This window comes from Capricornis sumatraensis, unplaced genomic scaffold, assembly GCF_032405125.1.
Source record: "Capricornis sumatraensis isolate serow.1 unplaced genomic scaffold, serow.2 scaffold15, whole genome shotgun sequence".
Taxonomy (NCBI): Eukaryota; Metazoa; Chordata; class Mammalia; order Artiodactyla; family Bovidae; genus Capricornis; species Capricornis sumatraensis.
In genome coordinates, this window is record NW_027184626.1 from 3242543 (window position 1) to 3269475 (window position 26933).

The 26933-nt window shown below is 37.4% G+C and overlaps 1 protein-coding gene across 2 annotated transcripts in view; it reads right to left on the reverse strand.

Moving 5' to 3' along the window:
• Window positions 1-26933, reverse strand: part of LOC138072394 (lysozyme C, kidney isozyme-like) — a 55382-nt gene that overhangs the window by 18257 nt on the left and 10192 nt on the right. Inside the window, exon 2 of one of the 2 annotated variants that reach the window (XM_068963498.1) lies at window positions 6942-7051. The exons of the other annotated variant lie outside the window; for it this stretch is intronic. The gene's annotated coding sequence lies outside the window, so the exon portion shown is untranslated. The remainder of the gene's footprint in view (window positions 1-6941; window positions 7052-26933) is intronic. 2 annotated transcript variants of the gene reach the window in all.

Sequence of the window (26933 nt, forward strand, 5' to 3'; positions counted from 1 at the left end):
GGTTACAAAAATCCTTCCTCAATTTACACAAAAATTGGGGATTCATCATTGAGAAATTGTAATGAAATAAGTAACTGATTTTTCAAACATGTGATAAAACATAATCTTGTTGACAAAGAGATGGGAATGTTCCTATTTTCGTTTGCTCTTTCTAGAAGAGTATTCTGATTTCATTTCTCTGTTAAGTATGACTTTTGAGTTTAAGGTTTGATCTTTTTAGTTGTGCCAAATCAACTGCATATCATTAAAGTTCTTTCACTGAACTAAAACGCAGTGATTTCAATCTGTAAATTAGCTCTGGTAACATTACAAAATGCTGAGAAGAGAAGAAATAGTTGGAAATATGGGAATAAGGTAATGTACCTGGATCGTATTTTTTTCCCTTTCTTGACAAACAAATATTTTATTTCTCCTCTTAAGAAGCAAATAAGATAATATGCTCAACTTCATATTAACAACAATTTATCTGTACACACTGAATTGAAGATGCTTCTGTTCTCTCTTTGACATCACTCTAAATGAAGATGCAGCCACAAATTATTTCACCCCAACACCTCACCTCAAGTCAATATCATACCTCTGTAAGGTGGCTGGTTGCTGGCATGTGAGTGGTCTATTTCCAACTCTGTTAAATAGGAAGTGAACTCACAAACACAGCATCATTTTTCACACTGTCTCACATGAGCTGAACCAGAGATTATGAGGGCTAGTATCAGTGCTTTATACATTTATTTTGGAAAATAATTTCCTTGACTGCTGATTCAAAAGGATTTTCAATTAAAGAGTCACTTATTAATAGTAAATGAGAAATACTGTAAGAATATGGAATGATAAACTCTGCATACAGAATCTATGTGTTATCTTAGTAATTTTTATGTAAATCTCAAACTATTCTAAAATTAAAAGTTTCAGTTCAGTTCAGTTTAGTTCAGTCGCTCAGTCATGTCCGACTCTTTGCGACCCCATGAATTGCAGCACGCCAGGCCTCCCTGTCCATCACCAACTCCCGGAGTTCACTCAAACTCACATCCATCAAATCGGTGATGCCATCCAGCCATCTCATCCTCTGTCATCCCCTTCTCCTCCTGTCCCCAATCCCTCCCAGCATCAGAGTCTTTTACAATGAGTCAACTCTTCACATGAGGTGGCTAAAGTACTGGCATTTCAGCTTCAGCATCATTCCTTCCAAAGAACACCCAGGACTGATCTCCTTTAGAATGGACTGGTTGGATCTCCTTGCAGTCCAAGGGACTCTCAAGAGTCTTCTCCAACACCACAGTTCAAAAGCATCAATTCTTCGGCGCTCAGCTTTCTTCACAGTCCAACTCTCACATCCATACATGACCACAGGAAAAACCATAGATTTTTTTTAAAAAAAGTATAAGAGAGAACATAGTATGTTCTGGAAATCTCCTTTGAAGTGGGGAGTGGAAGTGAAGAATTTGGCTAGGTAGGCAAAAGACCTTTTATGCTATTCAAAGGAGATTCAATACATAAATTGTATAGGCTGGATGAGGATTCCTAGATCTGTGGATGGGCTTCAGGGGTGTTGCAAAACCTCCTGAGTTGTATAAGATTATATTGTCTGAATGTGTATAGTATGTTTTTCTCTGAAGAAAGTTAAAAACTTTAATTATTATTCAATTATTCTTAAAGGGAAAAGCACATAAAATTGTTAATAATCACTGCTGAAGGTAATGTTGAAATTGAAATATTTCGAGCAAGAGATATGAAACAATTCTATTTTTGTGTGCAAAAAAGATCCCTTCTTGGTAGTCCAGACTATAGTGATAATGTGTATGTATTTGGAGAAGGAAGGCAGGAGTTAAAGCCAAGATGGTGATAAAGACCATGATCTTCAGACTTTTTTGAATTGTGGTCTACTTTGCAGGGGAAAGGAATGACCCCATAAGATACCCTACCCTACTGTTGCCACTTTCCTGAGAAAAAAATTACTCAGTCTTTGGGATGAAATGTCATTTTTGTAAACCAAAGTTTGATGGGATTATATATACATCAACTTTATCATTGTAGATAAATGCACTGTACAAAAAAGGTCTCAATGACCCATATAACCACAATGGTGTGATCACTCACCCAGAGCCAGACATGCTGGAGTGTGAAGTCAAGTGGGTCTTAGGAAGCATTACTACAAATAAAGCTAGTGGCAGTGATGGAATTCCATCTGAGCTATCTAAAGTCCTAAAAGATGATGCTTTAAAGTTCTGCTCTCAATATGGCAGCAAATTTGGAAAACACAGCAGTGGCCACAGGACTGGAAAAGGTCAGTTTTCATCCCAATTTCAAAGAAGGGCAGTGCTAAAGAATGTTCAAACTACAGTACAACTGTACTCATTTCACATGCTGGCAAGGTAATGCTCAAAATCATTTAAGCTAGGCTTCGACAAGATGTGAGTCGAGCGATTTCAGATGTACAAACTAGATGTAGAAAAAGCAGAGGAACCAGAGATCAAGTTGGTAACATCCGTAGGATCATAGAAAAAGCAAGGAAATTCCAGAACATCTACTTCTGCTTCATTGAGCACGCTAAAGCCTTTGATTGTGTGGATCACAACAAACTGTGGAAAATTCTTAAAGAGATGGGTATACGAGACCACCTTACCTATCTCCTGAGAAACCCGTATACAGGTCGAGAAGCAACAGTCAGAACTGGACATGGAACAATGGACTGGTTCAAAAATGGGAAAGGAGTATGTCAAGGCTGTATATTGTCATCCTGCTTATTTAACTTATATGCGGAGTACATCATGCGAAATGCTGGGCTGGATGCAGCTCAAGCTGGAATCAAGATTGCCAGAAGAAATATTAATAACCTCAGATATGCAGATGACACTACCCTAATGCCAGAAAGCAAAGAGGAACTAAAGAGCCTCTTAATGAAGTTGAAAAAGGAGAGAGAAAAAGTTGCTTAAAAGTCAACATTCAAACAACTAAGATCATAGCATCCAGTCCCATCATTTCATGGCAAATAGATGGGGACGGGGGCGGGGGGGGGGGGGGGGGGGGCGGAGCATGGAAACACTGACAGATTTTATTTTCTTGGGCTCCAAAATCACTGCAGATGGTGACTGCAGCCATGAAATTAAAAGATGTTTGTTTCTTGGAAGAAAAGTTATGACAAACCTAGGCAGTGTTTTAAAAAGCAGAGACATCACTTTGCCAACAAAGGTCTGTCTAATCAAAGCTAAGGTTTTTCCAGCAGTCATGTATGGAAGTGAGAGTTGGACCATAAAGAAGGCTGAGCAATGAAGAATTGATGCATTTGAACTGTTATGCTGGAGAAGACTCTTCAGAGTCCTTCGGTCTGCAAGGAGATCAAATCAGTCCATCCTAAAGGAAATCAGTCCTGAATAGTCACTGGAAGGACTGATGCTGAAGCTGACGCTCCAATATTTTGGCCATGTAATGCAAAGAACTGACTTATTGAAAAAGACCCTGATATTGGAAAACACTGAGGGCAGGCGGAGAAGGGAATGACAGAGGATGCGATGGTTGGATGACATGAGTTTGAACAAACTCCGGGAGATAGTGAAGGACAGAGAAGTCTGGCATGCTGCAGTCCAGGGGGTCACAAAGGGTCAGACATGACTGAGAGTCTGAACAACAACATGGGTCACTATGCACCAGCATCCTGGCAACAGAGAAGAAAAACTCTTCCCCCGGAACAGGGATTCCCACATGCTGCAGCAGCAACTATCTCCAGGCTGGTGAAAGGTAAAGCCCACTAACTTCTTCTGGAGAAGGACTGAGGCTTAGCAATAGTAACAGCAGCTTTACGATCAACAGGTCATTTTCTTGAGCTGTCTGGGATGTCCAGTTTCAGGATGAAGTTAGAGTAACTATAGATACCGTGGACTGAGTAAGTATCCTTGGATTCTTTGAACTTCAAAGGAAGAATTGTTTAATAAATAAGATAGAACACAATTTCCTGTTAATGTGGCCAAGTGGGATCTTAATTAGGAAAACATCTCAGAATGGTGAAGCCCAACACTAAGGCAGGCCACCTTTCAGGATATAGAAGTAGCTATAATTCTATTGAGTTATCTACCTGTAACTCAGGTACTGGATAAATATCCTTTCTTTTCAACCTCACCTTACCATGAAGAGGTTATCTACGGTTGAATTAGCACTATCAGAGCCCACATTTCCTATAAGTGATATAAACTTGGCTCCAAGTGCTTTGTACATATTTGCCCAAGTAACCTATCTTAAAAAAAAAAAAAAAGGAGGAAAGATTACAAAGCTGCACTAATCTCTATGATCCTGCCAAGATCATTCTCATGAAGTTATACTTTATAAAGTATGTGCTTATGCTCATAATTTGTACTCTATGAAGCTCAATCTTTTCTTCTATAAAATGAGAGTACTAATGTTCATCCTGTAGCTTTGTTGAAATCACACCATGAAGATTACAGCAAAATTTAAACAACCAAATGACAGCTCCTTTTCTACCCTCTTAGTTCTTTCTCCTCTCTAAACAAGAAAAACAAATTATTATTTTAATATATCACATGCCATAGCATTTACATAGACCACTCTTGACGATCTCAACAAACCACAAACCCAGAGGTAAGAAGATTTTATCATAGTTGATGAATCTTATACTACAATAAGAGTGAGAGAAAACAGAAAATTTGTTACCTTCGTGGCATCTATTTATTAGTTGATTTTAGAAGTGTTTGAGGAAAAATAAATAATAAGAAATACCACCTGGAAAGACCACTATTAAAAACTTAGCACAGTAATCAAGATAGCATAATACTGAAGGGAAAATAAGACACGTAGGTCAATGGAACAGAATAGAAAGCCCAGAAACAGACTCTTACAAATATGCCCAGTTAATTTTTGACTAAAGAGCAAAAGTGACTAAATGGAGGATGGGCAGCCTTTTCAATAAATGGAACTAGAGAAATTGAAATTCATCAGCAAAAAAAAAAAAAAAAAAAACCTTGACCTAAAAACTCACACTTGATGCAAAATTGTACTGAAAACAAAATTTTAATTTAAACTATAAAACTTATAGAAAATAACATAGGAGAAAATCTTTCAGACCTAGAATTAGGTAAAGAATTCTTAGGCTTGACACCAAAAGCATAATTCATAAAAGGAAAAAACAGATAAATTGGCCCTCATCAAAATAAACTTTTGCTCTGCAAAAAGACCCTATACAAGGATAAAAAGACAAATTAGAGACCAGGGGAAGATTCTGAAAATCACTTATCAAAATTCTTTTGTCTAAAACACATAAAGATCCTTCAAATCTCAACATTTAAAAAATAATAATCTAATTAGAAAACTGGGCATGGACAAAAATTCACAGACATTCCTCCAAAAAGGACAGGTATACAGCTGGCAAATAAACAACTGAAAAGACTTTAACATTATCATCCATTAGACGGATGCTAATTAAAACTACAGTATCCTGTCAAAATTAACAATGGACTTATTATACAACCTAGCGATCTACTTTTGGGTATTTATCCTAGAGAAATGTCTTCTTTCCACATAAGAACTTGTATATGAATATTCATAGCAACTTTATTCTTAAATAGCCAATAACTGTAAACTATCCAAATTTCCTTAAGATGTTGTTTGTATCAATAGTTTGCATCTTTTTCTAAATCACTGAGTAGTATTCCATGGTGTGGACACACCAGTTTGTTTAATCATTCACCCACTCAATGAAATCTTGCTAGTTTATGGTTTTTGGCTATTAAGAATAAAGTTGCTATGAATATTCATATACTTCTAAATATCACTTGGGTCAAAGAAGAAATCTCAAGAGAAATGAAAGAATTGTTTAAACTAAATGAAAATAAAAATACAGCTTACGAAAATGTATGAAATACACTGAAAATAGTGCTTACAGAGAAATTTACAGCATTAAATACATATATTAGTAGAGAAGAAGACGTAAAATTAAAAAAAGAAAAACACTAAAAAAAAAACCCCTAATATTCTACCTTAGGAAACTAGAAAAAGAAGAACAATTCAAGCCAAACCAAATGCACAAGAAAAGAAATAATACAAATTAGAGCAGCAATGAAATTGAAAATAGGAAAACAATAGAGAAAATCAACAAAACCAAAATCTGGCTCTTTGAAAAGATCAATAAAATTGATAAACTTCTAGTAGGCTAAGAGTACAAGAGAAGACACAAATTACTAAATTCTGATACAGGTCCTGATCAGTCCAAGAAGAACTTTGAAAAATTATGCTAAGTGAAAGAAGCCAGTCACCAAGGACTACCTATGATTCCATGCACATAAAATGCTCATCCCAGGGAAGTACACAGAGACAGAAAGCAGATTGGTGACTGCCAAGTGCTGGGGTTAGGGGTCAGTAGGTGATAGCTGAAGGACACTTCCTTTCTTTTTGAGGTGATGAAAATGTTCTGAAATCAACTTTGGTGACAGGTATATGTATCTGTGAATACATTAAAAACCACTCAAGTGTACACTTTAAATGAGTGAATTGATGGTATGTGAACCATCTCAATAAAGGCATCTAAGAGAAACAACAGAGTGCAAAAAATTGTATACAACAGGCTAAATTTTCTAAGAAAAGAATGAGGGGGGGGGTGACAAAATGTTTCAGAACAAAAAGCTTATCTATGCATAATATTTCAGGGAGGACCCAGGAAACAGAATATATCTATTGCCTCCAAGGAAGAGAACTGGTGACGGAAGGACGTGCTTGGAGGAAACTTTACATTGTATTATCTTTTTGCATTTTCATGTGCCATATTATTAGGCAGATTTACCATGAAACTAATGAAGCTTAAACTTTGGGCCCCTCACTTGCACAGGCTCTTCATAAGGCCCCAAGAGGGCCCTAAAACATACTTACCTGTTTGTAAAATTGATGCTCATGTTTGTAAAATTTCCAAAAATGAGATGTGTTAACTTCCAACAACTCACCTTGCTATTTCTTTCCACTCCAAATTCCCCTTCTTTTACTTCTCCTTTTGTGATGTGTGAGGAAAGGAGAAGAAAGAATCTGGCTGCAAACATTTTGGGGAGCCCATGCTCTGCAACAAGAGAAGCCACCTTAGTGAGAAGCCTGAGCTCGGCAACTACGGAGTAGCCGGTGCTCGCTACAACCAGAGACAGCCCAAGCGTAGCAAGACCCGGTTCAGCCAATAAACAAATAAATGAAATTTTTAAAAAAGAAATGTCTGACCAGTTTTATTGAGGTATAAATAACATACAAAAACCGCACTTTAAAGTATACAATTTGATATGTTTTTATATATGCATACACCCATGAGGCCATCACCACAGTCAAAAAAGATCATATTCTTCACCTTCAAAAGATTCCTCTCGTTCCTTCATCAGATATGTGCTTTGCAAAGATTTTATTCCAATATTTTCATTATCTTAGCAGCATCTTTTTAAAAGCAAAAGTTTTATAAATTACACTGAAGTTCAATTTATTTATTTGTCCTTTTCTTGAGTATGCTTTTGCTGTTGTATCTAACAAACAAGTCACAAGATTTTTGCTTATTTTTCTTGGAGGAGTTCTATTGTTTTAGGTTTTTCATTTAGGTCTACAATCCATCTTGAGTTATTTTCCGTATGTAGTGTGCAGTGTGGATTCAAGTTCATTTTTTTGCATACCGACATCTAGTTGTCCCAGCACCACTTGTTAAAAGGCCCATCCCTTCTCCACTACATTGCCTCTGTGCCTTTAAAGCATTTTTCTATATTTACAGAAACGTTGCAAAGGTAGTACTGACAATTCTGTCACTGAGTTTTCCCAATGTCAGTGTTCTAGTTTTGGCAAATGTAGTTTTCTCTTAGTTTTGTCTACGTAAGATGTAGACATTAGTAGATTACTATTAACTAAGTTCTAGGCTTTATTTGATCCCACTAGTTTTCCCACTAATGTTCTTTTTCTGTTCCAGGATCCAACAGGGAATACCACATTTTATTTGTTTTCATGTCTTCTTAGGTTTTTTGGTTTACACATAAATAAAAATGCGCTTAGACCAAAGTTTTCAACAGGAACAAGAAAGAACATTAAATATTACTCTGAAGTGCTAATCGTTGTGGCTATTAAGATTTTAAAGCAAAAGTGACTTCCCTGGTGGTGCAGTGGTTAAGACTCCATGCTCCAATGCAGGAGGCCCAGGTCTGACCCCTAGTCAAGGAACTAGAGCCTGCATGTTGCAGCTAACAGCATGCGTGCCACAATTAAAGATCCTGGATGCAGCAACTAAGACACATCACAGCCAAATAAATTTTAAAAGGAAGTTCAACTGGATTAAAAAAAACGATTTTAAAGCAAAAGAATTTTCTTTCAGAGTTCATAATGAACAGCAGCATTATTAAATAGCAAATATTTCATAGGAATCATCAAAATAGCTGCTGTTTTCATCCAGGAACATTCGGAAAAATACTAAAATGAGAAAAGCTAATTAATATTTATCCAAAACACTTTATTAAAACTTAAAATGGAAAAATATGTATAAAATTAACTGGTAAAGAAACAAATCAGATAGCAAGTAATAGTCCATTACTGGAGATTTTATTTCAGCTATAACAGCCCTGATCAATTGTTGACTGTTGTGTAATATGGTTAATATAGAAAACCTTATGAGTGATTTTTAACTTTCTTATCAACTGAAAACTAGCTATGGCTTTATTCAACAAAGTGGAGCAACTTCTGGATGACTTGAACCTGTTGTTGAATGGTATTTGTAGTCAGCTGTATGATAAGAAAGCTATAATGAAAGATGTGAATAAAGCATTTTTTAAAAACATGAACAAGTACAGAATATGTGCTCTGTCTAGTTTCTTTAAATTCACTGGAGAAAATGTCACATCTTTGATATTAGGATTTGTTGAGTTGGATTCAACATTTTGCAACGATTATTTGTGTTCTTTTCAGGTATAATTCTCCACTTTTACAAAAGAATTCTGTTACTAGAATTGCCTACATGATTTTCCAAAAAGATTCTAATTCCATATGCTAACTCACAAATTATCCTAAATAAATATACAAGGAGTATACATGCACGCATGCTCAGTCCCTCAGTTGTGTCCAACTCTGAGACCCCCTGGACTGTAGCCCACCACACTCCTCTGTCCACGGATTTTTCAGTCAAGAATACTGGAGTAGGTTGCCATTTCCTAGTCCAGGGGATCTTCCCAACCCATGTACCTGTAGGCAAATGAACTTCTCCAGTGTGACGGCAATATGTGAGGCTAGCTAGAGTTATGGTGAGAGTTCGTGTCCTTGCCAAGTGCTTGGATTGTTAGAAACAGAGGCTCTTTTTAAGTAGATATACACCAAATTCTGGTAAAAGTTCATTATGCCCTCCAAGTCCCCTATGAGGACACTGGCTTACTATATGAGAACAAAATGAAGGTCCATCATTAGGACTGTGGACCCTTAATGAGGTCACTATTCCAGAACTTAATAAACACACTCACTACTCTCTGACCAGCTCACTGGGAGGTGGCTATCTTGTAAAAATGTGGGCTCCTTGGGAGCTTCAGCTTTATACAAGGCAACACATGGAAGAGGGCCTCTCAAATGTGGCTTGGCCATTCCTGAACACAACATGACACTCAGATTGTGAAAGACCCCAGACATCCACTGATTAACAACATTCCCTTCCAGTTACTTTCCCATACAATGTTTTCTCCCATCATCCCCTCCTGAATTCAGTTCAATCATCCTTTTATCCTTACCACTCCATTAATATCATTCCACTCAAAGTCACCATGAGTTCCAGATGTCACAGCCAAAGGTCAACTCAGTCTTCATTTTATCAAAACCGTCAATAGTATGTGACACACCTCACTCCGTTTTCAGAAACTAGGCTTCCAAGACACCCTCCTTTTCTTTCCCTCTCTCCCTCCTTTCCTCTCCTTTCCTTCCCTCTCTATCCCACACTCCCTCCTTGTCTCCCCACACTTCCATCTCTCTTCTTTCTCTCCTCTATTCCTTTCTTCCTTGGTTCTCTTACCTCACGAGCTGCTGCCTATCTTTTTGGTTGCATCATTCTATCTTCCCTATTTCTAGGTATAAGAGCCCCCTTTTTCAGACTGTTGACCTTTCCTCTTTATCCATCATTGTTCTCCTGGTGATCTCACCTGGTCCCACTGCTTCAAATATTATTAGATACTGATACCTCACACAGTTGTACCTCTAGTCATGAAATTGTCCCAAATTCCAGATATGTACATCCAAATGAGTACCTAGCTCCCCCTTGGTAGCCTAATCATTGTCTCAAACTCAACATGCCCAATATGAAACTTTTTATTTCTGCTCCCACCAAAAAATTAAAAAAAAAAAATCCCACCCAACCCTCCAGTTTTATCTCAGTAGAAAACAATTCTATTTTTTTATTTCTTAGGTCAAAGACTATAGAGATATCCTTGATTTCTTTCTCTCTCATTCAGCTTTTGTCCATCAACAAATGAAGTCAGCTCTACCTTTAAAATATACTGTCTTACTGCTTCTTCACAACTATTGCCTCAATCAAACCACTTCAATTTCTCACCACACTAATGCAAAATTGCCAGTTGGTCTGCCTGCTCCCACAACTGTTCCCTAACCATTTCTTCTCCAGATAGTGACCAGTGATAAAAGGGGGATTGCGACACTCCTCTACTCATACCCTTCCATGCTTCCTGTCACACTGTGAGTAAAAACTAAAATCTTCACCATTCCCTATAAAGCCCTACCCAGCCATGCCCCCAAACATCTTCCTAAATCCATTTCCAACCATTCTCCTCTTCCCTCATTCTACTAGCCTTTGCTGCTTCACTTATACGTAAAGTTCCTGTACACACACAGCTCTGCAGCTGAATTATCTGTTTTAATTCACCTAGTTGTTCCTTTGCTAGTCCATACTCTTGTTATAATATTTTCATCGGATCCCTTAATATCTGGTGTAGTCATCCCCCCTTTAATTTTCTTCATCGACACAGATTTGGCAACTCTGAACTCCATTCTTTTATCTGAATTTTAGAATTTGTTATTTTGGATACCCTAAGTATCTTAACAGTAATTTGATTTGCAAAGCATTGAGTTTGCAATTTGGTTGATCTTTAACTTTGAACGTGAAGTCTTCCCATCTTTAAATATGGTATATTTGCCCAATTATTAAAACCTGTTTTATCTGCTTTGTTAGAGATTAAAATACTTCCCCATAAAATCTTGAATATTCTTAATTAGTTTGATTCCTTTTCTCTTTTGGCCTCATCCTTCTCCAGCCTTTCCCCACCTTAAGCCCCATACATATATACGTGATTCAACATTACTCTCTCAGTGGCCTCTCATGAGTTTTGCATTAGTTCTTCAGGTCTTCCTAGATTTTCTTTTTTATCCTGCGGCATCTCTGGAGCTAGGACGGCAAAGGCAACATGCAGCCTATGCTGGTTTGCCCCCATGGTCCCACTGATTGTCTATGATGGTTTGAGCTGAATTATTTTACTATTGGCAAGTGAATCTCCTAATTAAAACATGTCAGTAAGTGGCACATATAACAAAATGACAAATAGGGTTGTTTATGGGCATTATAGGAGAAAGCAATGGCACCCCACTCCAGTACTCTTGCCTGGAAAATTCCATGGACAGAGAGGCTTGGTGGGCTGCAGTCCATGGGGTCGCTAAGAGTCGGGCACATGACTGAGCGACTTCATTTTCATTTTTTACTTGCATGCATCGGAGAAGGAAATGGCAACCCACTCAGTGTTCTTGCTTGGAGAATCCCAGGGGTGGGGGGAGCCTGGTGGGCTGCCGTCTGTGGGGCTGCACAGAGTCGGACACGACTGAAGTGACTTAGCAGCAGCAGCAGCATGGGCATTATTTTATATTTGTCATATGCTCTCTATCTCACACCATCCAGTCCTTCTTAATCTTCCAGGCTCCCTCTGAGTCCTCCAGCAGCCCAGGTCATCACATGGCTGCTAAGTCCTACTCCTCTTTCTGTTCCTTCCACCTGCTCTGCACAACAAAGCTCTTCAGCATCCAGAAAGGCTGGATCTTCCCTCTACCATCAGATCGGGATTTCTTCTTTTTGAAAAGTGATCTAACTTTAAAATTTAGAAGCGATCATTTGTTTGTACCAAGAGATTTTTCATCCTAGCAGAGATAGTTTCAATCCAAATTAATTTATAATTGGTGCAAAATTTCACAGTATAACCAATGAAAGCAATTCAACAAGTATGGTAGAGAATGGTCCTGGGTTGTAGCATTATCAGGTAAGTAAACAAGTTCTAAGAGACTTCCACAGATGGTTTATTCTTTACAGTATTTTCTCCATTTTTATAACTTCTTCCTTTGTTTTCACTTTGCTTAGCACCTAGGTTTTATAATGTAAAAGTGAAAGTCACTCAGTTGTGTCCAGTTCTTTGAGACCCCATGAACTATATAGTCCATGAACTTTTCCAGGCCAGAATACTTGAGTGGGTAGCCATTTCCTTCTCCAGGAGGTCTTCCCAACCCAGGTCTCCCACATTGGAGGTGGATTTTTTACCAGCTGAGGTTTTATAAAAATTCTACAGTTTTTTCTTTCTTTTTTCCTTATGCAACACTGTGACATTGTAATGTGGGCCTGTAGTTCTCTGACGGAGACAGGGTTTTATTCATCATGCTGTTTAAGTGCAGGTCAGTCTTAAGGCTAGGACACACGATATGAAAAAATTATGAAATCTGAGTCTCTTAAGCCTAGACATTAACCCAGCAAACCTCTAAATTCTGATTAGCTTTCTCTTTACCCTCATTTTACTTTCTCTTCCCATCTTCACTGTGTGAAATTTTAAGTTCGTAATAGGGTAAAATTGCTTCTACCTTTGTTTGTAAGATATGTCATTTCAAAATTTAATATCTGAAAAATATCCAGAGGGGAATTTCATCAGATACACTCCACTCATTAGTACAAAGGCTACTGAGGTTCTCTATAGAGTCTACGTAGAATATAAGGATCACTCTTTTGTGTGTCTTGCTTGTTTTATTTTTTCTTATTCTTGTCTCCTAAACTATCTGTAGTTACAAATATCTAAACAGGTATATTTGGTACATGCAGAAGTCTGTCAGCATAATAAGCAAATGTTTTAAGTTAAAGTCTCTGGTAAATTACACTTGTGTTCTTGTACTGTTTAGTATGATTTTAGTAAATCATAAGAAAATTGATGGCTGCACTAATTAACTTTTTTCAGTAATTTTTAAACTTTCAGATTTATAAAATGTAATCATTGTTGCAATTCTTAGTGTTTTATATTTCTAAAATATAGTTGTTTCATGATAATCAAATATAAGTTATATTGGAAATATACTCGTTAAAAAATACTCCCTATTTTTTATATTTTCACTAGCTATACCTAGACAACATAAAGGCAGCTATTATTTTTTAATCAACAGTGGTTGTAAATATTCTATTTTACTTTCTTAGTACTAGACTATAGCACCAAGTGATACACTTACTGTTCTATTTCTGATATTACGATTTCAAGGCAGTTGTAGAAAATGCTTTAGTAGATGTAATAGTCAAAGAAGAGTCGCTAGAATTTGGAAAGTCATTTTGTAGTTTAAGGGGAAAATTAATTTTGTTTTGTTGTTTTAACTTTTGTTTGCTTTTCTCAAAAGTCCCTTCTTAACTAGTGAGCCCAAAATGTCAGGCCTGTAATCCCAGCTAGAGCTTTACCAGGTGTGTGTACTTCCCGGATCACACAGTTCAGTGAGCTGTATTATCTGTCTCTGCACAATCTCTTCTGAAGTCAGTTGCTGATGCTGTAATCATAACCCTTGAAATGTATGGGTAAATAAAAGCTCCTTTATCAGAAATGTATGACTACTCACTTTCTCAAGAGACTCATAATGGCAAAATTGTGGCAAAATGAGAAATTTCTTCCCTCCTATTTATTTGAAAACAACAAATTATAGTCATGATTTCAAGATTTCCTTCCAGGGCCTCATTAAATTGCCTCCCATGTCATAAAAAACCTCTTGTGAAAGATGCTTCCGGAGGAAACTTGTCACATTAAACTGTCAGTCAAGTCCTCTTCTCAAGTTTTGCTACTGTCTTTTGATCCAAGAGGAGCCACGGAGATGAACCATCTCTTCCTTAAGATTATTTAATAAATAATTTTCCATCCATTACTCTTATGCATAATAATCAGCAGCACTCTACACTATACAGTCTTGTATGTAGAGCCTACTTTAGATTGGGATGTGGAATAGACATTTTAGAATACTAAAATCATTTCCATACAAAAAGCCAAATTATTAACCTAGCAGGAGATTTTGTTGTGTTTGGTTTGTTTTCTAAAGACGGAGACACACTAGATAAAGCGTTGTTCATCTCTTCCATGAACCATAAAATTAAAGGAGATAACTGGGTTTTCCACACTTGATTCTTTGTCTCTGCAATAGAATAGGTTTTTAGCATTTGAGCAGCTTAAAGCCATTTGGTTAGTTTTTCCATATACTTTCTTTAAAAATCACTCTTCAAAAGTGCCAAGTTCCTGATTTTAAAACTCTAATCATTTGGTTTTGACCAATTGTGTGGGAAGAAATATAAAATAGTTTTTCTTCTGTTCAGCCATATTTTCTTTGGTCAATGCCATTTCTGTTTTCTTGGTTTATTCTTTCTGGATTTTTCTAAATCATTACCCTTCATACTGAATATTATGGGGGAAATATGAGCTTAATATTTTTTTTTTTTCCAAAACCAGTCTTTTGATAAAGGGCAAAGTTGAAGGCCAAAATAGACAGATAGCTCAATCAACAGATTGATTTGTACCTCCACTAGTTTGTTCCTCCACCAACATAGGCTACATTATATTTTCAGTAAAAACAGAATTTAAGACATTAGTAATAGAAGTGAACAATTCATTAAGTGTTTGATAGGTTCTCATTCTAGTTTATATATTAATCTTTAAAAATATTAACTACTGAGTAGCTCACACAAAATGGAACTTTTTAGAGGGAATTTAAGCTGATTTTTCTGTTCAGAAATTTTATAGTTAGTTTTCAGATCAGATTCATGATTTTCTCTCCTATGTTCTTTGTCTTACTTACACTGTTTTATCTCAGGGTACAACAAAGAACAAAATTAACAGTGCCTTAAATGTGAGAAAATACAGTGGGTCCTCATCATTTAATTCTTACAAGAATATTTTGAACTGAGTGTTTTTACTTTCATTTGCAGATAAGAAGGTTGCAACTTGAATGGCCTATGTAACTTGCTCAAAGTCATAGTGCAGAGCCCTGAGGTTCAAACTCAAACTTCTTTTATTCCAGAACCTAAATTCATAACTAAAATACTAACTCCTAAAAGCTATGTGGACATCCTAGTGGGCATTAGAAAGGTGTCAAAGAATGTTAGAATCAGACGAAATATTAGTGAGCATGTCATTTTAATATGGATAAACAGAAGTTTATAAAGGCAATGACCTTAATGTCATCTTTTTGTTTAACGGCAGAAGTCAAATATCTTCCTATTTAAGTGCTCACTGAAAATAATCTCAAAATCATTATTTATAATTTTATTTAAAATCCTTTTTGACAGTATTGCTTCTATAACGTAGAAAAATCTTATGGTTGCTATGTATGTATTTTCTTTTTGCTGCTCTAGTCTTGCATGTATGCTAAGTTGCTTCAGTCATGTCTGACTCTTGGTGACCCTATGGACCAGAGGCTCCTCTGTCCAAGGGATATATCTCCTGCATCGGTAGGCAGGTTCTTTACCACTAGTGTACCTTGGGAAGCCTACTGGGTTAATCAACTTAAAAATAAGTCTTTTGTCACAGAAGAAATTTCTAATTCCCAAAAAAGTTGATTTCCAACATGACAATTTGGAACCTCATGGGAAAGACTTGAAAGCCTGGCTTGTGATAATTGATTTGATTCACAAAAATTACTTATCATCTTTTTTTCAATAATTGTTGCTTAAACATTAGGTAAAACAGACAAATTTGCTTAAGTAAATGTTATATCTCAAAATTTTCAGCACTATACTGATTTACAATAATTTTTCTGAGTTTAACCTCTGTTAAAAGGCAGCCATTCATTAAAAATCATTGCTCCCTCCATAACAATAAAGCAAATAATGAGTGTGTGTGTGCACCCACCTGTTTGTGTGTATATGTTTATATACACATATATATTTGAAGATATTCAATAGTTGCAGATGTAAAGAATTCTAAAAGTAAGATATAGAGAGGAATGAGATCTTGAATAAATAAAGGAAGATTGTTGGCAATTCCCTGGTGACACTTGCTGAATACAAGCATAGAGGAGAAAGATCAGACCTAGCATAGTGAGAGGTAATCTGTTGGAGTAAATAGAATCCAGTAGAGTTTTCCACAGCTGTGTAGGTGACATGAATGACTGGAATCTGGCGGAGCTAGTTTTTTCTTCCTATAAGACTTCACTCACCCCGTAAACATTTACTAAGAGTGTGGCATTATAGAATGCTGGGGGACAGACTGAGGAAGAAGAGGAATCTTCATAAGTCTTGCACTTTAGTTCCAAAGTCCTGCTAGAAGGATGTGCCTATAATAATATCTTATGGATATCAATCTTTAGACATTTGAAAGCTGACATGAATTAAACAAAAGTGGCGAGACTGGGCACATTCAGGGTGGTGAGGAAATGTAGATCAATGGAACAGAAGAGAAAGCCCAGAAATAAACCCATGCATCCAGGGTCAATTAATCTACAAGAAAGGAAGCAAGACTCTACAACAGAGAACAGAGAGTCTCTTCAATAAATGGTGCTAGGACAACTAGACTGTAAAAGAATGAAATTAGAACATTCTCTAATATCACACACAAAAATAAACTAAAAATGGATTCAATAGCTAAATGTAAATGTAAGACCAGACACTATAAGACTCCTTAGGAAAACATAGGCAGAACACTCTGACATAAATGGCAGCATAACTTTTTGGATCTGTCTCCCAGAGTAATGGAAATAGAGGAAAAACAAACATATGGGACTTAATTAAACTTAAAAGCTTTTGCATAGCAAAGGAACCCATTAACAAAACAAAAAGACAACCCATAAAATGGAGAAAATATTAGCAAGCAATGTGATCTACAAGAGATTAATCTCTAAACTATACAAACAGCTTATATAGCTCAGTATATTTTTAAAAAGCCAAGCAAAATATGAGGTCCAAATAGACATTTCTCCAAAGAAGCCACACAGATGGCCAAAAGGCACATGGAAACATGTTTACCATTGAGAACTATTAAAGAAATGCAAATTAAAAGTATAATCAGGTATTATATCATCTCAAGTCAGAATGGCCATCATCAAAACATCTACAAACCTATTTATGAAACAGAAATAGTCACAGATGTAGAAAACAAACTTTCAGTCACCAAGCAGTGAAGGAGAGAGAGGGATAAATTGGAAGATGGGGACTGACATGTATACAACACTATATATAAAACAGGTGAGTAATTAGAATTTACTGTATAGCATGGGAGCTCTACTCAGTACTCTGTAATGACCTCGAAGGGAAGATAATCTACAAAAAGAGTGTTTATATGTATATGTATAACTGAATAACTTTGCCATACAGCAGAAACTAATACAATATTGTCAATCAACAATACTCTAATAAAATTAATTTTTAAAAACACACAAATAAGAAATGCTGGAGAGGCTGCTGAGCAAAGGGAGCCCTGCCACACTGTAGGTGGAAATGTAAATTGGTGCTGTCATTATGGAGAATAGCATGCTATGTGCTAAGTTGCTTCAGTCAAGTCTGACTTTTTGAGACCCCATGGACTGTAGTCCCCCAGGTGCCTCTGTCCACAGATTCTACAGGCAAGAATACTGGTGTTGGTGCCCTCCTTCAGGGGACCTTCCTGACTCAGGGACGGAACCCATGCTTCTTATGTCTCCTGCACTGGCTGCTGCTGCTGCTAAGTCGTGTCAGTCGTGTCCGAATCTGGGCAACCCCATAGATGGCAGTCCACCAGGCTTCTCTGTCCCTGGGATTCTCCAGGCAAGAACACTGGAGTGGGTTGCCATTTCCTTCTCCAATGTATGCAAGTGAAAAGTCAAAGTGAAGTTGCTCAGTCATGTCCGACTCCTAGCGACCCCATGGACTGCAGCCTACCAGGCTCCTCCATCCATGGGATTTTCCAGGCAAGAGTACTGGAGTGGGGTGCCATTGCCTGCATTGCCAGCCCGGTTCTTTACCACTAGCACCACCTGGGAAACCTGGAAAACAATACTGATGTTCCTTAAAAAACTAAAAGTAACATTACAGTGTGAAGCTACAATCGCAGCCTGGGTGCATATCCAGAGAAAACCATAATTTGAAATGCACCCTCAGTGTTAACTACAGCACTGTCTACAAAAGCTAACATATGAAAGCAATCTAAATGTCCACTGACAGATTAATGGATTAAAAAGATGTGATATATTTGTACAATGGATTGTTGTGTGTGTGTGTGAAGTCACTCAGTCGTGTCTGACTCTTTGCGACTCCATGGACTGTAGCTTACCAGGCTCCTCTGTCCATGGGATTTTCCAGGCAATGGTACTGGAGTGGATTGCCATTTCCTTCTCCAGGGGATATTCCCAACCCAGGGATCGAACCCAGGTCTCCTGCATTGTAGACAGATGCTTTACCCCCTGAGCCACCGGCTGACATAATGCAATTTACAGCCACATGGAAGCACCTAGAGATTACCACACTGAGTGAAATAAGTCAAAGAATAACAAATATTGCATAATATTGCTTATAAGTGGAATTAAAAATAAACCATGGTACAAATAAATGAACTTATATACAAAACAGAAACAGACCCATAGACAAAAATACAAACAAACAAACAAACTTACAGTTACCAAAGCAGAAAGGAGGGGAAGATAAATTAGGAGTTTGGGATTAACATAGGCAATGGCACCCCACTCCAGTACTCTTGCCTGGAAAATCCCATGGATGGAGGAGCCTGGTAGGCTGCAATCCATGGGGTCGCTAAGAGTCGGACATGACTGAGCGACTTCACTTTCACTTTTCACTTTCATCCATTGGAGAAGGAAATGGCAACCCACTCCAGTATTCTTGCCTAGAGAATCCCAGGGACAGGGGAGCCTGGTGGGCTGCCATCTATGGGGTTGCACAGAGCTGGACACGACTGACGCGATTTAGCAGCAGCATGTATAAAATAGATAGCCAGGAAGGACCTACTGCACAGCACAGGGAACTATATTAAATATCTTGTAATAACTTATAACGGAAAAGAACCGGAAATTCTTTTCCAGAGTCACATATATAAATATTTACATGCATATATATGACAATTCAATCATTTTGCTGTATACCTGAAACTAACAAAACACAGTAAATCAACTGTATTTCAATTAAAAAGGAACACAATATTCACAGAAGAATTAAAAAGTTCTAGCGAACTGAAGAAAAAAAAAAAAAGAAAGTTAAATTGCAACCCACTGCTGACATGGCTCATCTCCTGAATCAATCGATACATAATCAGTTTCTTATCCTAACTGCCAGAGAGAATGCTCTCTTGCTGGGATGGGGGACAGATATTTCTTTGTCTGTTTGTTTGTTTGTTTTTTAATGTATAATACCTGACATACAACCACAAATTTCAAAACACGTAAAGAAACAGAAAAATGTCAACCAAAATTAAGAGCAAAAATAAAAAATAGAAGCAGACACATAGCATCGCAGATTAGAACTTCTGAAAAGGAATTTTAAATGTCATTATACATATGTTAAAGAAATATAGGCAATAAAGACAATAACTGAAAAAATAATCATTTAACAAAGAAATGGAGACACAGAAGAGAAAATAAATTGAATACTGTACAACTGAAAAATAAGGTGTTTGGAATTAAAAATTTTTGAACAGATTTAACAGAAGATGGGCAGCAGACTGAAGCATCAGTGAATTTGAATTAGGTCAAGATAACTTATAAAGACAAAAGCACAGAGATAAAAAGAATGGGAAATAAAGAACATAGCATCAAATAACTTCTTCCACCAACATATAAGTTGTAATATCAGTAGAACCCATACTTTTCCTTTCAAAACTGATGCATACAATAATATGTCAGGGGAGAATAGTCTTTAACAGTCTTTTTCTTCTCTCTCGTCCTCAAGGAGAGGGATGTGACATCATTTTTTTTTTTTCTCTCAAATATAAATTTCTTGAGTATATTCATTAAACTAACATTTAGGAAATTTCTACTGTGGCATCGGTTCTGGAGATATATAAGTCAGTAACTACTATATGGTAGAATGGTGGAGTATGTAGATAAAGCAGCGAGCAAAATAAAGATACTCTCCACGTGCATGCACTTTACTTTTAAGCAAAATGAGACAGAAAATGAAACTGTGTGTATGTGTGTGTGATCATAAGGGTTTAAAAACAGTCAAGTAGTAAAAGGAGATATCATATGCACAGGGGATGGAGGAGTGTGTAATATTTGAGATAGTTCATCTGGATATGCCTCCCTGGTGACTTCACATGTGAGTAGACACTTCAAAAAAGTTAGCTGACATTCAGGCCATGAAGATACGTTGGAAGTGTTTTCAACAGAAGGGATGATGAGTGTCAAGACAGTGAACCAGAGGCATTTACGCTGTGTTGGAAGGACAGAGTGTACAGCCTGGTTAGTGGAGAGATCAGGGTGCAGCACAGTAGGAAAAAAAAGGAAAAAAAGGTTAGCTGGAGATAGATCATCAAAGGAAGCTGAACCAGATAAGACCTTGACCTGTACTCTAAAGGATGTGTGGGGGGTAACCTATCTGGCATATTTGAAAACAAAACTTTCTCCTCTTTCGTAGAAAGACAAAATGAAACAGGTAGAAATAAGAACAAAGAGTAATAGTCCGGTTAAAACATGTTCATGGCTGGGCTAGGATGGTGATAATGGAAGTGGAGAGATGCAATCAGAATTTAAATATAATTTTTAGATAGTATTAAAAGCATTTAAGTATGGATTCAATGTGAGATAAGAGCAAAAAAAGGAATACATGAGTTACCCAATGGCTGTTTAAAATGTTAGTGGGTACAAAATTTTCATCTTGTTTGTGAATTGCCAATAGTTTCATAGAAATGCTTTTGAAAGGAAAATTTTGAGTCAGTGTAAAAAGAAAAAAAAAAAAACGGTTGACATAATTACTGATGTTGATCATGTGTCAAGTTGAAGAAAATACTGGGATATACACCATGTATTTGTAATCCTTCAATTCAGTTCAGTTGCTCAGTCATGTATGACTCTTTGCGACCCCATGAACAGCAGCACGCTAGGCCTCCCTGTCCATTTCAACTCCCAGAGTCCACCCAAACCCATGTCCATCGTGTCGGTGATGCCATCCAACCGTCTCATGCTCTGTCGTCCCTTTCTCCTCCTTCCCTCAATCCCTCCCAGCATCAGGGTCTCTTCAAATGAGTCACCTCTTCACATCAGGTGGCCAAAGTATTGGACTTTCAGCTTCAACATCAGTTCTTCCAGTGAACACCCAGGACTGATCTCCTTTAGGATGGACTGCTTGGATCTCCTTGCAGTCCAAAGGACTCTCAAGAGTCTTTGCCAACACCACAGTTCAAAAGCATCAGTACTTCAGTGCTCAGCTTTCTTTATAGTCCAACTCTCACATCCATACATGACCACTGGAAAAACCATAGCCTTGACTAGACGGACCTTTGTTGGCAAAGTAATGTCTCTGCTTTTGAATATACTGTCTAGGTTGGTCATAACTTTCCTTCCAAGGAGTAAGCATCTTTTAATTTCATGGCTGCAGTCACCATCTGCAGTGATTTTGGAGCCCAGAAAAATAAAGTCAGCCACTGTTTCCCCTGTTTCCCCAACTATTTGCCGTGAAGTGATGGGACCGGATGCCATTTTAGTTTTCTGAATGTTGAGCTTTAAGCCAACATGTTCACTCTCCTCTTTCACTTTCATCAAGAGGCTCTTTAGTTCTTCTTCACTTTCTGCCATAAACGTGGTGTCATCTGCATATCTGAGGTTATTGATATTTCTCCCAGAAGTCTTGATTCCAGCTTGTGCTTCCTCCAGCCCAGCATTTCTCTTGATGTACTCTGCATATAAGTTAAATAAGCAGGGTGACAACGTACAGCCTTGACGCACTTCTTTTCCTATTTGGAACCAGTCTGTTGTTCCATGTCCAGTTCTAACTATTGCTTCCTGACCTGCATACACGTTTCTCAAGAAGCAGGTCAGGTGGTCTGGTATTCCCATCTCTTTCAGAATTCTCTTGAAGAATTTTCCACAGTTTCTTGTGATCCACACAGTCAAAGGCTTTGGCATAGTCAATAAAGCAGAACTAGATGTTTTTCTGGAACTCTCTTGCTTTTTCCATGATCCAGTGGATGTTGGAAATTTGATCTCTGATTCCTCTGCCTTCCCTAAATCCAGCTTGAACAGCTGGAAGTTCATGGTTCACGTATTGCTGAAGCCTGGCTTGGAGAATTTTGAGCATTACTTTACTAGTGTGTGAGATGAGTGCAATTGTGTGGTTTTTTGAGCATTCTTTGGCATTGCCTTTGTTTGGGATTGGAAAGAAAACTGTCTTTTTCCAGTTCTGTGGCCACTGCTGAGTTTTCCAAATTTGTTGGCATATTGAGTGCAGCACTTTCACAGCATCAATTTCCAGGATTTGAAATAGCTCCACTGGAATGCCATCACCTCTACTAGGTTTGTTTGTAGTGATGCTTCCTAAGGCCCACTTGAATTCACATTCCAGGATATCTGGCTCTAGGTGAGTGATCACACCATCATGATTATCTGGGTCTTAAAGATCTTTTTTGTACAGTTCTGTATATTCTTGCCACCTCTTCTTAATGTCTTCTGCTTCTGTTAAGTCCGTACCATCTGCCCTTTATTGAGCCCATCTTTGCATGAAAAGTTCCCTTGGTATCTCTAATTTTCTTGAAGATTCTCTAGGGCATCAGTGACCCTACTTTGCTTTCATTTATCTACAAAACTGTTAAATATTTAGTTTATTTCTTCCACATATTCTTCATTGGTTTATTGAGATAAAATCTACATAAACTGAAATATGCAGACTTTAACTTGGTGATTTTTCTCAAATACACACACACACACACATACACACACACACACATGCAACCGCACTAAAAGATACAAGAAAATTTTTAAGAAAGATATTGTTTCTTCTATCTCTGGCTAGTCTTAACTTCCCCTTTGTATTTACTATTTAGATTTTTACTATTCTAGATTAACTTGGCCTGGATTCAGTTGATTGGTCTGATTTTTTTCACTCTACGTTTTGAGGTTTATCAATTTTGTTTTGAGGATCAGTTAGCTTAAGTTTTTAAATTAATGTTAAGTAGTGTTCTCTCTCAAAAAAAAAAAAAAAAACAAACCCCAGTATGTTTACCTGTTCTCTTGTGGATTGGTATCTGAGTTGTTCCAGGTTGGGGATATTTAAAATAAAACTGCAATATATATTTCTGTACAAATAAGATTCTTCATTTTAATTATGATGTTTTCTTAGCAGGATATAAAAATTAGGTCTCATAAAAAATAAATTCATAATTGTACTGTGCTCAGCTGTGTCCAACTCTTTGTGAGCCTTTGGAGTGTAGCCAACCAGGATCCTCTTGTCCATGAGATTCTCTAGACAAGAATACTGGAGTAAGTTGCTGTTTCCTCCTCTAGGGGATCTTTCTGACCCAGGAATCAAACTCACTTCTCCGGTATCCCCTCCACTGAAGGATGATTCTTTACCTGGTGAGCCATCAGGGAACCCCAGATAAAGCCAGAATCTTTAAAAGGAGACCCCTCTTTCTACACTAAAATAAAAATTATCTTAAAAAGGAGAAACATGGAAGAAAAAAATAACTTTCAGGTGGCTTCCTAGAAACAATCTTTTTTAAAGAAATGAAAAAATCGTCTCTGAGTGTTTGCAGCCATATTTAGCTCTTGCACAGGTTTCACGTTACAACTGATGCCATTGGGGCGTTCTGAATATATTCAAACTGGTTTTTAATTTTAAAGTTTTGGATTGCTTGTTTATTCAGGCACACAACTGAAGCAACACCAAATCTTTTCTGGAAATGGATTAATGTTTAAAATCACCCCCCATAGTTTACCATACATGCTAAAGAAAATATCGCCCACCTTCTACTACACACACATACACAAAGAACATACTCGGGGAAAAAAGGTACCATGAGTGAGAGTTGATAGAAGCAATAAACTGAAGAATTAGACTCACAAAGTTTGAAGATACTGTAATTATCAGATAGAGATCATGAAAATTTTGTTTATTGTTGTTGAGGAAATAAAAGAAGGAACTGAATAAATGACTGAAAAAACAAAAGACAGAAAAAATGACCAGACAAATTGAAAATATAATATCTAAAAGAGAAAATATAACAGGTAAAAGAGAAAAACTATAATTGTTAAAAGGTAAATCTCAGTACATAGACTAGCAAGAAAAAAGACATACTTAAAAAATAAAATTTGTAAGCTGGAAATTCGTTTTTCTAAGGCTACCTAGAATGCAGCAGAGAAGGATAAAGAAAAGGAAAATGTGAAAGAAATGTTAAGAGACCTGGATAATACCATGACACTTTCTAATATACAGTTTCAGAGGGATAGAATAGAGAGCACATAAAAAGGAAATAGATGTATATCATCTCTCAAAATTACAGGCTGGCTTGCTTTCCCTTACTCACAATTTTTGAAATTGAGACATCATTCACATCACTTAAAATTTACCCTTTATGAGTATCTAACTCAGTGGTCTTTATTTATAAAGTTGAACAGTTAGCACCATCTAGTTCCAGCACATTTTCATCGTCTCCCAACAAATGGGGCTTTCTTGGGTGACTCAGTAGCAAATAACATGTCTGCCAATGTAAGAGTCATGGTTGGGAAGATCCCCTAGAGAAGGAAATGGAAACCCACACCAGTATTTTTACCTGGGAAATCCCATATACAGAGGACCCTGAGGGCTACATACAGTCCATGGGATCATGAAAGAGTCGACACAACTTAGGGACTAAAAAAGAGATACTATTCCCATCGAGAGTCACTCTTCATTCCATTTTCTGTCTATGTGGAATTATCTATTTTGCACATCTCAAATATATGAAATCTCCACATATGTGATCTTTTATTTCCTGTTTCTTTCACTTAGCTCAGGTCACGAGCTCCTTATTGCAAAAATCATGCTTAAATTGAAGAAAGTACAAGAAACCACTAGGTCACTCATGTATGACCTAATCTAATCATTTATGATTATACAGTGAAGGTGATGAATAGATTCAAGGGATTATATCTGGTAGACAGAGTGCCTGAAGAACTATGGACGGAGGTTCATAACACTGTACAGGAGGTGGTGAGCAAAACCATCCCAAAGAAAAAGAATTACAAGAAGGTAAAGTGGTTGTCTGAGGAGCCTTTACAAATGGCTGAGAAAAGAAGAGAAGTGAAAGGCAAAGGAGAAAGGGAAAAAATATATCCAACTGAATACAGTTCCAGAGAAAAGCAAGGAGAAATAAAAAGCCCTTCTTAAATGAACAATGCAAAGAAGTAGAAGAAAACAAAAATAACAGAATGGGAAAGACTAGAGATCTTTTCAAGAAAACTGGAGCTATCAAGGGAACATTTCATGCAAGGACGGGCACAGTAAAGAACAGGAACAATAAGGACCTAAGAGAAGCAGAAGAGAATATTAAGAGGTTGCAAGAAAGCTGAGCCCCAAAGAACTTATGCTTTTGAACTATGTTGCTGGAGAAGACTCTTGAGAGTCCCTTGGACTGCAAGGAGATCCAACCAGTTCTTCCTAAAGGAAATCAGTCCTGAACATTCATTGAAAAGACTGATGCTGAAGCTGAAACTCCCGTACTTTGGCCACCTGATGGGAAGAACTGACTCATTGGAGAAGACTCTGATGCTGGGAAAGATTGAGGACAAGGGGACGATAGAAGATGAGATGGCTGGGAGGACAAGGGGACGATAGAAGATGAGATGGCTGGATGGTATCACCGACTCAATGGACCTGAGTTTGAGTAAGCTCTGGGACTTGGTGATGGACAGGGAGGCCTGGTGTTCTGCAGTCTATGGGTTCGCAAAGAGTCAGACACAACTGAGCAACTGAACTGAAGAATATATAGAAGAAGTATACAAAAAGGTCTTAATGACCCAGATAACCACAATGGTGTGATCACTCACCTAGAGTCAGAAATTTTGGAGTGTGAATTCAAGTGGGCCCCAGGAGGCATTACTATGAACACAGAGGAGGTGATGGAATTTCAGCCGAACTATTTAAATTCTAAAGGATGATTCTGTTAAAGTGCTATACTCCATATGTCAGCAAATTTGGAAAACTCATCAGTGGCCACAAGACTAGACAAGGTCAGTTTTCATTCCAATTTCAAAGAAGGGTAGTGCCAAACAATGTTCAAACTACTGTACAATTGCACTCATTTCACCTGCTAACAAGGTTATGCTCAAAATCCTTCAAGCTAGGCGTCAGCAGTATGTGAACCTAGAAGTTTCAGATGTACAAACTGGGTTTATAACAGGCAGAGGAAGCAGAGATCAAATTGCCAACTTTCACTAATCTTAGAAAAAGCAAGAGAATTCCAGAAAAACATCTACTTCTGTTTCACCAACTATGCTAAATCTTTTGACTGTGTGGATCACAAAAAACTGTGGAAAACTCTTACAGAGATGTGAATACCAGACCATCTTACCTGTCCCTTGAGAAACCTGTATATAGGTCAAGCAGCAACAGTTAGAACTGTACACGGAACAACAGACTGGGTTGTTGCCACCCTGGTTATTTAACTTCTACGCAGAGTACATCATGTAAAATGCTGGGCTGGGTGAATCACAAGCTGGAATCAAGACTGCTGGAAGAAATATGAACAACATCAGATATGCAGATAATACCACTCTAATGG